The sequence below is a fragment of the Pinus tabuliformis genome, chromosome 2_1 (assembly GCF_031772625.1).
Source record: "Pinus tabuliformis cultivar Carrire ecotype Pingquan chromosome 2_1, CPIR1, whole genome shotgun sequence".
NCBI lineage: Eukaryota > Viridiplantae > Streptophyta > Pinopsida > Pinales > Pinaceae > Pinus > Pinus tabuliformis.
In genome coordinates, this window is record NC_142299.1 from 153,837,963 (window position 1) to 153,850,134 (window position 12,172).

Here is a 12,172-nt window from a genome sequence, read left to right on the forward strand (position 1 = left end):
CTCAGAGAAAACCCTATTTTATTTTGCCACACTTTCGTTTCATAACCGAAGAACCTCTCAGAGACCTGAAAACCCTTGTCGGGGGAAAAGAATAAAGAAGATCAGATGGCCGACGTTGGAATTGGAAGAAGGCAATGGCCCTCGACAACCTTCAAGCTTACAAAGCTACCAATGCCCATATTACAGTCTTCATCCTGTGTCTCCTCGCTTCCCCGGACTTCCTGTGTTGTTAGGAGGAAGTGGAGGTGTAATAAGCTGGATCATAAATAGAACCTCCTAATACATTATCCTCAATTGAAATTTGTCTAGCATGAGCAGGACTTGGTGGATTTGAAAAACCAGGCCTGTTCTCAAAGTCGGCAGGTTGATAAACAGAAGAAATATCTGAAGATACTCCCAACCTATATATCTGGAACCATATGAATGAGGATATCAATCGAACAGAAAACCCAACAGCTTGTCCACGTAAATGACCAGTTCTTCTTGCAGTAATAAACGACCAGTTCTTCTTGCAGCGATAAGACCAAAGATATACACAGACGCAGATAGTTCTTCAGCTGCTGCTAACAATAATACTAAAGCATTTTCTTCTTTCAAGACACCCAGTGAAGTCCCTACAGCTCCAGGTGTTGGTGGATATGCCCGCTGGCCTCAATCTTCTCCCGCTAGCCAAAGATGTCTTTGTCTAAAGTGGATGCAATCCAGCAACCAGATGTGTACCAGCATAGTGCCGTGTTAACTAATAATCCTCAGGCCTTCAGCTCTGTTAATTCAGCATTTAATCTACAGGCGTCTGGAGCCATACCACATATCGTTCCTATGGCAGTAAATACAGTGTCATCCAACACTAGACAGATTTTGCAGTGTCAAGATCCATTGCAGGGTAGTGCAGATGGAGAGAGTTTTAAGATTCCAGCTATCACCACAAGCCAGTTTTCTTATGCTACCTTTAAATGCAACCGATTGGAGGGAGTAAACTTCATGCCTATCCTTCAGACCCCTCCTATGCCAGGTTTTGGTGGGCAATCGTCACTTACTGCAGAATGGCTTGACAGTTATCGGCCTTCAATAAAAATTCAGCGCACAAGATACCCTCACCTCATATATTGACAACGAAACCAGATACTAACACACTTTCCATGATTTGTCTTCGTGGAATTGAAAAACACAGTTTTGTACACACGGGCAGTTGCATACGCTCCCAAATTCCAAAGTCGGTCATTCAGCGAACCATGCGAATGATCAAAATGTTATATTTATATGCCAAAACAACACCGAAATATCAAGCAACCAACCACGGCTCCCTTGTGCTTTCACCTCCGATCATCCAAATTATTCTGCTTCTTCGTCAGTCTGACACACCATTTAATTGTCTAGATTTTATAGAGGTATACGCCATTGAAAGTAATAGTCATGGCCTTTCAATGCAACAACCAACTAGTTTGTAGGCAGAGATTCAATGCTTCAGGGATCGACGCAGAAGGAGAGAGCCCTTTTTTTTTCGTATACCAAACTCATGTTTACTGCCTTCACAATTATTTAACTCAAGCAAAAAAGTGTATGATGGAGACCAAAACACACCACAACGTGCAAAGATAATTACAACATATCGATTCAATGCATCATGACCACAGACCTTATGAGATTCCTTTCGCTGAGCACACGGACGGTTCCAACCGTAGACTAGAAATCCGCAACAATACTCAACAGAAAATTTTTGTTTTCATTGCAACCGGTGGCGCAGCAATTCTCAGCGGAATGGATTAAATTTTTTTTTTTTGTTTTCATGGCAACGGGTGGCAGACATAAAATAGGGTTTTCTCTGAGGAAAAAAATGAATCACTAGACTGAATAAAAGTTCGATTGACATGACAAAATAAATGAAGGTTCGAGGGCAACGCAGAATGTGTTGTACAAGAGCAGAGTAGTGATGTGAAACAAATTCCAAACAGACATAAAACACCCGAACAATTCTCAGCATTGTATACATTATGAATTCAATAACTGAACCGACAGCGTCCAACGGATATACAGACAGCGTGTAAGCAATGCATATACAAATCCGTTACCAGTTTTAATGCACTGCTCATTCAGCTGCGTCCTCCACAATTCTTTGTCAGGCATCGTTCAACAAATCATCAATGCTTGCACTGATACACTTTGCTGGAGCTGTATGGTCGTCCAAAACCGCTACACACCGATTCAAATGAGAAATTATTCAAAATGCAGGTAATGTCAGGTCTGATAAATGGAATATGACAGACAATGGTTATGCGCAGAAGCCAAGCAGTGGGTAACCCACAGGGCAGAATGGCGTTATTCAGACATTTGTTTTCAAACCTCAGGCTGCACTGAAATGCTGGCAGCACTGTAAGAGCGGGTATTCAATGGGAATACCAAGCGTTACCCAGATGTGTCATCCAGACAGTTTCGAGCATTAAATATGCATGCAGACAATAATGACAATTCTATCTGCAGAAATATAGAACTGACATGCACAGAAAGGCCACAACCAGTGGCTCAAATTTGGGCAGGGCAGAAATTCGCCTGCAGCTTTGATACCATGTTAAACAGACATGGACAGCACAAGAATGTGAAAGATAAATCAGTGAGTGTAATTTTTATTAACAAAAGATGTACATTTATAGTACAATAGGTGACTCTTGGGATTCAGATCCCAAGGTCTCTTGGACTGCTTTGTCCATTCAACTTCCACGCTAACCCTTTAGGATTAGGTGTCCAACAGGGAAGAACATCAAGAAACCCTTTCCAAACAGTGACAACAAATCTAATGAAGCTTTGGATTTGATTCATTCTGATGTATGCGGTCTGATGGCCATAAAATCTCTTGGTGGTTCGTTATACTATGTAACATTCATTGATGACTTCTCCTGTAAGACATGGACATATCTCTTGAAGACAAAAGATGAAGTATTTGGCAAGTTCTTGTAATTCAAAGCTAAAGTGGAAAACTTGATAGGTAAAAAGATCAAGATATTGAAGTCTGACAATGGAGGAGAATACACCTCAAAGGAGCTTGTTGCTTTCTGCAACTAGGCTGGGATTAAGAGGGAGCTAATTATTCCATATAATCTACAACAAACTGGTGTAGCAGAACATAAGAACAGATGCATTAAAGAATCTGTCAAGGCCATGATGCATGATTTGGACTTGCCATTGTTCTTATGGGGTGAAGCATCATAGACAACTGTGTACATTCAAAATCGAAGTCCTCATAGAGTTCTAGAAGGTATGACTCCTGAAGAAGCCTTCTCCAAAAGGAAGCCATAGGTCGGGCAAATAAGAATCTTTAGTTGTCCTGTATATATACATGTTCCTAAGGATAAGAAGAACAAACTTGAGCCTTAAGGAAAGAAAGGAATATTTGTTGGATATAGTGAATCTTCAAAAGCCTACATAATTTACATTCTAGAACAACGACGAATTGAGGTTAGCCGAGATGTCACCTTCGATGAGAAAGTGACATATTGGAGGTCTAAGGAAGTCTCCATAGATTCCTTGGATGAAGTAAAGCAGGAGGCCTCAAGAGAGGAGCATTCAAGTTCTACAGAATGCACCGATAGGCTAGAAGGGTGTCAAGATCCAGCAGAACCAGTTATAGTTCCAAAGATCAAGAAGAGACCAACATGGCTTAGATCCACATTGGAAGAGGTGGAAGGACATGTGAGGTGGAAGGACATGCGACTCCCGATGGCACATCTAAAGAAGTGAAGAAACCTAAAAGATTCTCCAACTATGTAGCTCTCATGACAAAACTCATTGATGAAGAGCCTTCCACGTATGAAGAAGGAGCTAGTCAACAGGTGTGGAAGGAAGCAATGAATGAGGAGTACCAATCAATCATGAAGAATGATGCTTGGGAAATTGTGCCAAGGCTTGAAGATAAGTCAGTGGTAACTTCCAAGTGGATCTACAAGATAAAGCATGCTATAGATGGTAGTATTGACAAATACAAGGCACGACTCATGGCTAGAGGATTCTCCCAAAAAGAGGGAGAGGACAATAATGAGTCTTTTGCTCCAGTTGCTAGGTACACCTCCATTAGATCGATCATTTCACTTGTTGCTTCATGGGAACTACACCAGATGGATGTAAAGATTGCTTTCCTCAATGGAGTAATTGAGGAAGAGGTGTACATAGAGCAACCTCAAGGATTTGAGGTACATGGGAAGGAGTCTCATGTTTGTAGATTGAAGAAGGCCTTGTATGGACTCAAGCAAGCTCCAAGAGCTTGGTATGCTCATATTGACAGCTACCTGACGAGACTAGGATTTACCAAGAATGAAGTTGATCCAAAACTTTACTTCAAGGTTGTGAAGAATGCACTTGTGATTCTATTATTATATGTTGATAACTTGTTTCTGACAGGTGTCAAGCCTCTTATCATTCAATGCAAGAAGTAGTTGGCTTCTAAGTTCGATATGAAGGATCTTGGGTTGATGCACTATTACTTGGCATTAGAAGTATGGAAAATAGTGTTGCACTAATTGCCAAAAAATCATGATAAAAGCGTTTTATCGCGATTTTTTCAAAAAAAAGATAAAATCGAGTTTTTTTTTTTTTTTTTTTGGCCGATTTTTATTCAAAAAATCGTGGCACCGTCGGGCAGCGCGTGTTTTAAAGGGAAAAACACGATTTTGTTTGTCATTTGGACAGCAGATAGGCACGCGACGGGGGTTTGGAGACTTGGTAATTTTGGAGCTAAATCAACTAACTGGAGGAGAAAAACGAAGTGTGAGCTAAGGAGGAGACGCATTTTCTCTATAAAACCGGTATGGGCACCAACTTTTTGTGTTTTCACTGTTTTGTAACTTTGTTTTTGTTTTTTTTCTATGTTTTTGGTTGGGTTTGGAATGGGGTTTTTGACATTTGTCCAATGTAATTATTTTTTAGTTTTTTTGGTTGGGTTTGGAATGGGGTTTTTGACATTTGTCCAATGTATTTTTTTTATAGTTTTTTTGGTTGGGTTTGGAATGGGGTTTCTTAAATTATATGTAATTTTTTTATAGTTTTTGTACAATGTAAATACTAAATTGTAAGTTTGTAACTTGTAAATTCAATCCTTATTTTGCCATAGGTTCACCGAAACACCATTCAAGTTTTCAACTTCAAAGTTCAAAGTCAAACATGCCAAGGAAATTGGACCCTTTGTGAGAATTTGGTGAGCCTGATGGTCCAAATGATAGAATAAACTTGACTTGCAAGTTGTGTGGGTACCATATGTCCAGGGGGGTGTACAGATTGAAGTATCACCTTGCACTCTGGATTTGATGTAGGGCCTTGCACAGAGACAAATCCTGAAATCATCCGAAGAGCCATGAGATCATTGGAAAATTTTGACCACACTAGAGAGGCCAAAGCAGAAATGAAGAGGCAACTAAAAAAGTCAGCTGAACAAGGAAGTGGCAGTGGTTCTACTGCAACTTCAACCAACCCGGTAGTTGCCTCATCATTTTTTGTTCCTCGAACCACACCTGGTTCACAGCCATCTATCACTTCAATGCTTAAAAAAACTGAGAAAGAACAAGCTGACAAGTTGCTGGCCAAATTTCTCCTTTGGAGTGATATTCCTTTCAACATTGTAAGGAATAATCCATTTTTCCAGCCTGCTGTTGATGCTATTGCAACTGTTGGCCCAGGGTACAAAATCCCTTCTTATCATGACTTTAGAGGCCAGATTCTTCACAATGAAAGCTTGACTGCACCAAAAGATTGGAGGATTTTAGGGAATCATGGGCATAAACAGGATGCACTGTGATGTCAGATGGTTGGACTGACCAAAAGGGGAGAACCCTTATAAACTTCTTGGTTAGTTGTCCCAAGGGGACTATGTTTATCAAATCTGTCGATGCATCTGCACAAATCAAAGATGCAAGAACTTTATGTGATTTGCTAGATGTGTTTATTTTGGAGGTGGGTGTAGAAAATGTTGTCCAAGTCATAATGGACAATGCTGCAAATTATGTTGCTGCTGGCAGGATGCTTATGGACAGACATCCTACTTTATTTTGGACACGTTGTGCTGCACATTGTATTGATTTGATGTTGGAGGACATAGGGAAAATTTCCTTTGTTAAAGATATTGTTGAGTCATCCAAAAGCATTACAAAATTTATATATAATCATATATCTGTGCTTAGCTTGATGAGAAAATTCACCAACAACAAAGTGTTGGTGCGCCTCGCCATTACACGGTTTGCCACTTGTTTCATATCTCTTCAATCCATCTTGAATTCTATGTGGGATGTGAAGAGAATGTTTCTTTGAGAGGAGTGGCGTGCTTTGACAATGAGTTGCAAACTAGAGGGAGAGGCCATATGCAGACAAGTTTCATACCAGGAAGACTTTTGGGCGGGAGTGCAGGAGGTGTGCGCCGTTACTGAACCTTTGATAAAGGTTCTTCGATTAGTTGATGGTGAGAAGCCTGCAATGGGCCATTTGTATGAGGCCATGGACAGGGCGAAAGAATCCATTCGGGCCTACTATGATGATAAGGGAGATGAGGGGTTTCAGAGACAACTCCTCCCATGGGGAGTGATTGATGAACGATGGAACAACACACTCCATTGTCCCATTCATGCTGCAGGGATCTATCTGAACCACGCATTTTCTTAGGCATGTGGGTTCGTATTTGATGCTGAGATCATGGATGGATTCTTAACCTGTGTCTAGAGGATGGTGTGATCTCCAGCAGAATGTACAAAAATCTCTAAAGAAATTGAGACATATAGTATGGCAGGTGGCACATTTGGCTTTGACATGGCTGTGACTGATAGGATGATTAAAATGCCAGGTATTTTTTAGTTTGTTTCAAATTTCATTGTCTCTTCAAATTCCATTTTTTTCTTATGTTTATTTAAAATTTTATTTCTAATTTTGTTGTAGATGCATGGTGGAGAATGTATGGTGCCAGGGTACCCCTTCTGCAAAAGCTTTCCATTCGAATCCTCAGCCAAACATGTAGCTCCTCAGGATGTGAGCGCAACTGGAGTGTATTTGAAAAAATACACAACAAGAAGCGCAACAGGTTAACACTTAAAAATTTAAAATATTGCAAATTTCCAAATAATTTTTTGAATTCATTAAACAATATTTTTTTTATAATTATTATTTCATGATCTTTGTACAGGTTGGAGTCCCAACGACTTAATGACATGGTCTACGTCTACTACAATCTTTGATTGTGGGTGAGGCAACTTGAGAGGACACCTGATATGGAGGCCATCTCATTGGATGGGATTGACACCACTGCTGCATGGAGGGTTGAGGCCGAGAGGCCTCTCATGGAGTCTGCTAATGATTGGTTAGTGCAGGATGTAGTGGAGGAGGAGGAGGAGGAGGAGGAGGAGGAGGAGTTGGAGCAACAGGAGGAGGAGGTGACACCACTTGCCCGGGCTACCCCTGCCACCAGTAGAGGATGTGGTCTACCTCCTATAGCTCCTACTCCTAGTTCTTCAGCTTCTAGAGCACAACAGACTCCACTGCCAACTCCACCAGCACCAACATCTACATCTAGAGGGAAAGGGAAAGCTATGGCATTTTCTCGCAAGAGGGGTAGAGGAAATCAATAGTATTAAACTTTAGTTATTTTGTTCATTTCATTGTATATGACATTATGACTCACGAGATACATTATTATATTTTTTGTTGATATTTTGAAGTTGAGTTGGGACTCAAGAGTCAGGACTTACTATTCAGGACATGATTCACTGTTATGTGTGATGTAGCACTAGAAATGATATTAAACATCTTATATATTAGTTCTTTTATCATATTTATGTGTCAATGTATTTATTTTATGTTGTAGATGGTTAAGATATTAAAAAAATTGAAAAAAAATGAATATTTTTGTATGTTACGATTTTTTCCCAATTATTACCAATTTTTTCCCGATTTTTACGATTTTTCTCGATTTCCCCCTGCACCAAAATTATCTCGATAATGATTAGTGCAACATTGATGGAAAAAACCTGGTGAAGTCTTCCTCGGTCAAGGAAAATATGTGATAGAGATCCTTCAAAGATTTAGTATGATGGATTGCAAATCCATGACGACTCCTATGGTGACTAACTTGAAGAAGTTAAGAGGCTTCGGCTCTAGATTGGTAGATCCATCTATGTAGCAGTGACTAATTGGTACATTGATGTATTTGGTTAACACCAGGCCGAACATTTGCTTTGCTATGAACACCTTGAGCTAGTTCTAGGTAGATCTGAGACATGAGCATTGGATTGCAGTAAAGCAAATCTTGAGATATTCACGTGGTATAGTAAACAACGACTTGGGGTATGTTGCAAACTAGGATGTACAACTTCAGGGATATACAAACGCTGATTTGGCAGGAAGTACTGAAGACAGGAAGAGTACCTTGGGAGTATGCTTTTGTTTGGGATCCACTATGATATTGTGGATGAGCAGGAAGCAGAGGTCGATCATACTCAGCACAACTGAAGCAGAGTACATTGCAACTAATGAGCTTGTACTGAAACAATATGGCTCTGAAAGTTGTTTGCAGGATTGTTCGACCAAGAGTTGGAACTGACAGTGATACACTATGATAATCAAAGTTGTGTGAAGCTTTCAAAGCTATGTTACACGAAACTTCTAGGAATCTGACATTTTGGGATGTACCCATACCCGAAACTTTGAAACTTGGCCAAAACTCGACCGAAACTCAACCATAATGTAATCATTTATGAGAGTTAATATAGGCTTGGTTTTCCTTCTAAATTGTCATCTATGGGTCTTATTCCCCTTTCTTTTGGAAGATATTGTGTTATTCACTTATTTATAAATTTATTTTTATACATATAAACATATATGATGTCTCAGACGATGTTTTGGCTGACGTTTCCTTTTCTGGGAGGTGAGGTTTTTAAACATACCCGTTTCGGAAACTCGAAAACTTTTCGGCGCCTCATGCAACTTAGTTTCAAAGAATCCCGTGTTCCATGACAGGTCAAAGCATATTGAAATCATGTACCACTATGTTGATCTAAAGATGATCTGAGGTTGTCATTGATGTCAACCCAAGCAACACCAAGAATGACCTTGAACTTCCATGGCACATTGGGCATCATCATTCATGGTTTCTCGTCTCATAACCATTATAGGAATACTCTACTCAAAAATAAATTTCTATCAGTATATAGCTCTCCTCGTAATTCCTCATAGTTTGTAAGTTATTCAAGATTGAAGTTAGTAACCCCAATTAGTGGGCTAAAACCCCATGGGGTTGTGGCATGGCATTTATCATTGATTTTGGTCATTGAATAGTCAATAAGTAATAATTTTTTAAACTCCTAAAGTCCTCCAACATTCTCTATAGAAGCCCCTCTCAACTCTATAAAAAGAAATCTCATATATCCTCCAAAAGTAGTGATCGTGGAATTTTCACTATAACTTTATTTTTGCGAAGTCTCAGATGTTGAAATTAAAACCCATTTGAGCCGAAATCCTGACGAACGTCGTGACCGAATTTCAAAGCTTGGTTCGCTATATTTTCAGAGATATTATCTGTGGAAGTTAGGGTTTTTGCAGGTTCCCGGATTTCATTTGAAAAAGGTGACCTTGGGAAAATTGTCATAACTCTTTCTATGAGAAGCGGATTGGAATTCTGTAAAAATTGGCGGATAATGCACAGACTGTAGTTTTCTGTGTATCAATTTTAGAGTTGAAGGAGGAAACAATGACACGTGGCACGCCGTACAAGTTCGCTCTACTGAACTAGTGCATAATTAGGTCATTGTGAGAGATTGGCCATAACTTTGCGTTGAAGAATCCAAATGGGGTCAGACCTGTGGCATTGAAAAGAAGAATCAAAGGGCTACTACTATATCGAAGATCACATATTGGGGATCTGAAATCACAGAGATACATCAGATTCAATATCGTGCTCCTAGAAGGCAAGAAAAAAAAACTAGATCAAGTGTTGTCAAGGGGTGCAAAGGACCAGACTTTCTAGGGCAACAAAGAGCAAGGTGCAACAAAATGATGTAGCAGAGGTAAGCTCTAGGTAAGTATCTTCTGTATATGCATGTTCATCTCTTAATTGCATTAGGTTCTTTGTATTCTAATTTGTTGTTTTTGTTTAGCACTGACATATGCTCTACAGGATGAGGTAAGTTTTGCTATTATCATGTCATGGGTATTTCCTTGAAGACTTTTTGCAGGTATTATATATTCATCAAGAGAAGACTCAATGCATAATCTAATGTTCTGAAGAGTGAGAAAGGGTAGCATGACAAGAGCAACAATCAAGGTGCAGAACAACAACAAGAAGTTCACCACATGAAGTCTTCAAGTGGGTAGCATTGCATACAGTCATTGTAAAAGCATCATTGTAAAAGTTGTACAAGTGTCTATCTGCCAAGAGTTGAAGAGGCAGTGTCGGGAGGTCTAGGATCATCATTAGGTGGTTGTGTCATAGTTGGGGTTATGGTCTAGTGTGTCTTCTTCTTCTACATCATTCTATATCATTGTAAAGTGGACCATTTTCCATAGTACGGGAGTCCATTCTTCGTTTATTCTTCCATAGGGTGGTAGGGTGGTGCTAGGCAGGTGCATGAAGTCACCTACAGGTTGGAGCCTGTGAACACTTCAGGGTGGTAGGTTGGTCTAGGGTGTTGGGGCATCCATTCAGTTGATTACTAAAGAAATCAGGGCGTTGGGGCATCCTTCCAGTGGGAGTTGGAGAAGAATGCTTTTCTAGAATTCTAGGAAGTTGTTGCTTTCATTTCAGTTGGGGTTGAAGATTAAAGAATTTATTAGAAAAGCGTTCGGTGGTTTTTGACCCAGAGGGGGTTTTCCACCTAAAATTTTTGTGCCTCCTATGTTCTTTTATTTATTGTTATTACTGCATAAACATTAATAATAATTGAAGATTAACTAATTCTTTGAAAAGATTTAAAAGTGCTAATTTTAAGGAAAACTGATTCACCCCCCCCCTTTTAGTATTTTCCAACACACTACATCCATGACATGGTGCAGAGGAGAGCAATAAGGCTTGAGTACATCTCCATTGATGAGCAACCAACTGATGTCCTAACAAAGCCGTTGCCAAGGGACAAGTTCGTGTACTTCAGAGACAAGCTGGGGCTCGTGGAGATGACTCCTCTCGTTGAGAGGGAGTGCTGATTTATCTACAACACGGATGAACATTCTCTCGAAGGGGAGATTGACTCCAAGAGACCCAGAGGGCTCAACAGGCAGTGTTGAGTGAGTGTCTCTTAGAGGAGGACCCTAATCGCACACCAGAAATGGTGGAGTGAGGTCTTAGACCCTAATCACACACCAGGAATGGTGGAGTAAGGTCTTTCAACATCTGGATCCTGATCACACACCAGAAGGGTGGAGTGAGGTCCTAGACCCTAATCACACATCAAACAGGGTGGAATCTGGAGTGAGGTCCTGTTCAACATCTAGACCCGATCACCAACTAGGTAGGGGTTGAATGAGGTCTTGGTCCAGAGTGCTCACTAGGAAGGGTGAGTGAGTGCTTGCTAGTTGAGGGTCTCAACATTTTTGGCCTAGGTAGTGGCCATGGGATTCGAGGACCAATCACTTTGGAGGAGTGAGTCCTGATATGTTGATGACATTGCCATGGGCTTGGTACCACCTCGAATATGGCCACTAGTAGATGTTGATAATAGATGATGATGTTGGTAATAATGGATAACCTTTTCTTTAGAGAAATTTGTTCAATTTGAGAACATCTATGACAATGATTATGAATACCTCCCTAGTTAAGAGGGAGTGTTGAATTTGTAACTATGGTTGGTCTTCATAATGTACTTTTGGTCACTTGATGTAATTATATTTATCATTGTAAAGCATATTTATAAATGCTTGAGTCAAAAGAAAATTTATTTTGAGTCAACATTCCATTAAGAATTTTAAAAGATGTAAATTTGAATTTTTGAAATGAAATTTTTTGGCTCCAAAAGTGACAAGTTGGCCTCCCTCCAAGTCAAGTCGGCCCTAGCCAAGAGATGAGTCTATTCACCCTAGACAAACTACTATATAAAGGTAGTGCGAGCTCCTCATTTGGGAAATTCACATTCCTCTCTCAAGACAATTTCTGGGCAAGTGAATGGAGGACAAGGACAAAGAAGGCCGAAAAAGAAGGCCGGATTTCTCTCTCCTCTCTCTC

The 12,172-nt window shown here is 40.1% G+C and overlaps 1 pseudogene across 1 annotated transcript in view; it reads left to right on the forward strand.

The window, feature by feature from the left end:
* The window catches only part of LOC149199200 (uncharacterized), a 124,623-nt pseudogene that overhangs the window by 103,538 nt on the left and 8,913 nt on the right, over positions 1-12,172 (forward strand). The gene's annotated exons all lie outside the window — the stretch shown is intronic.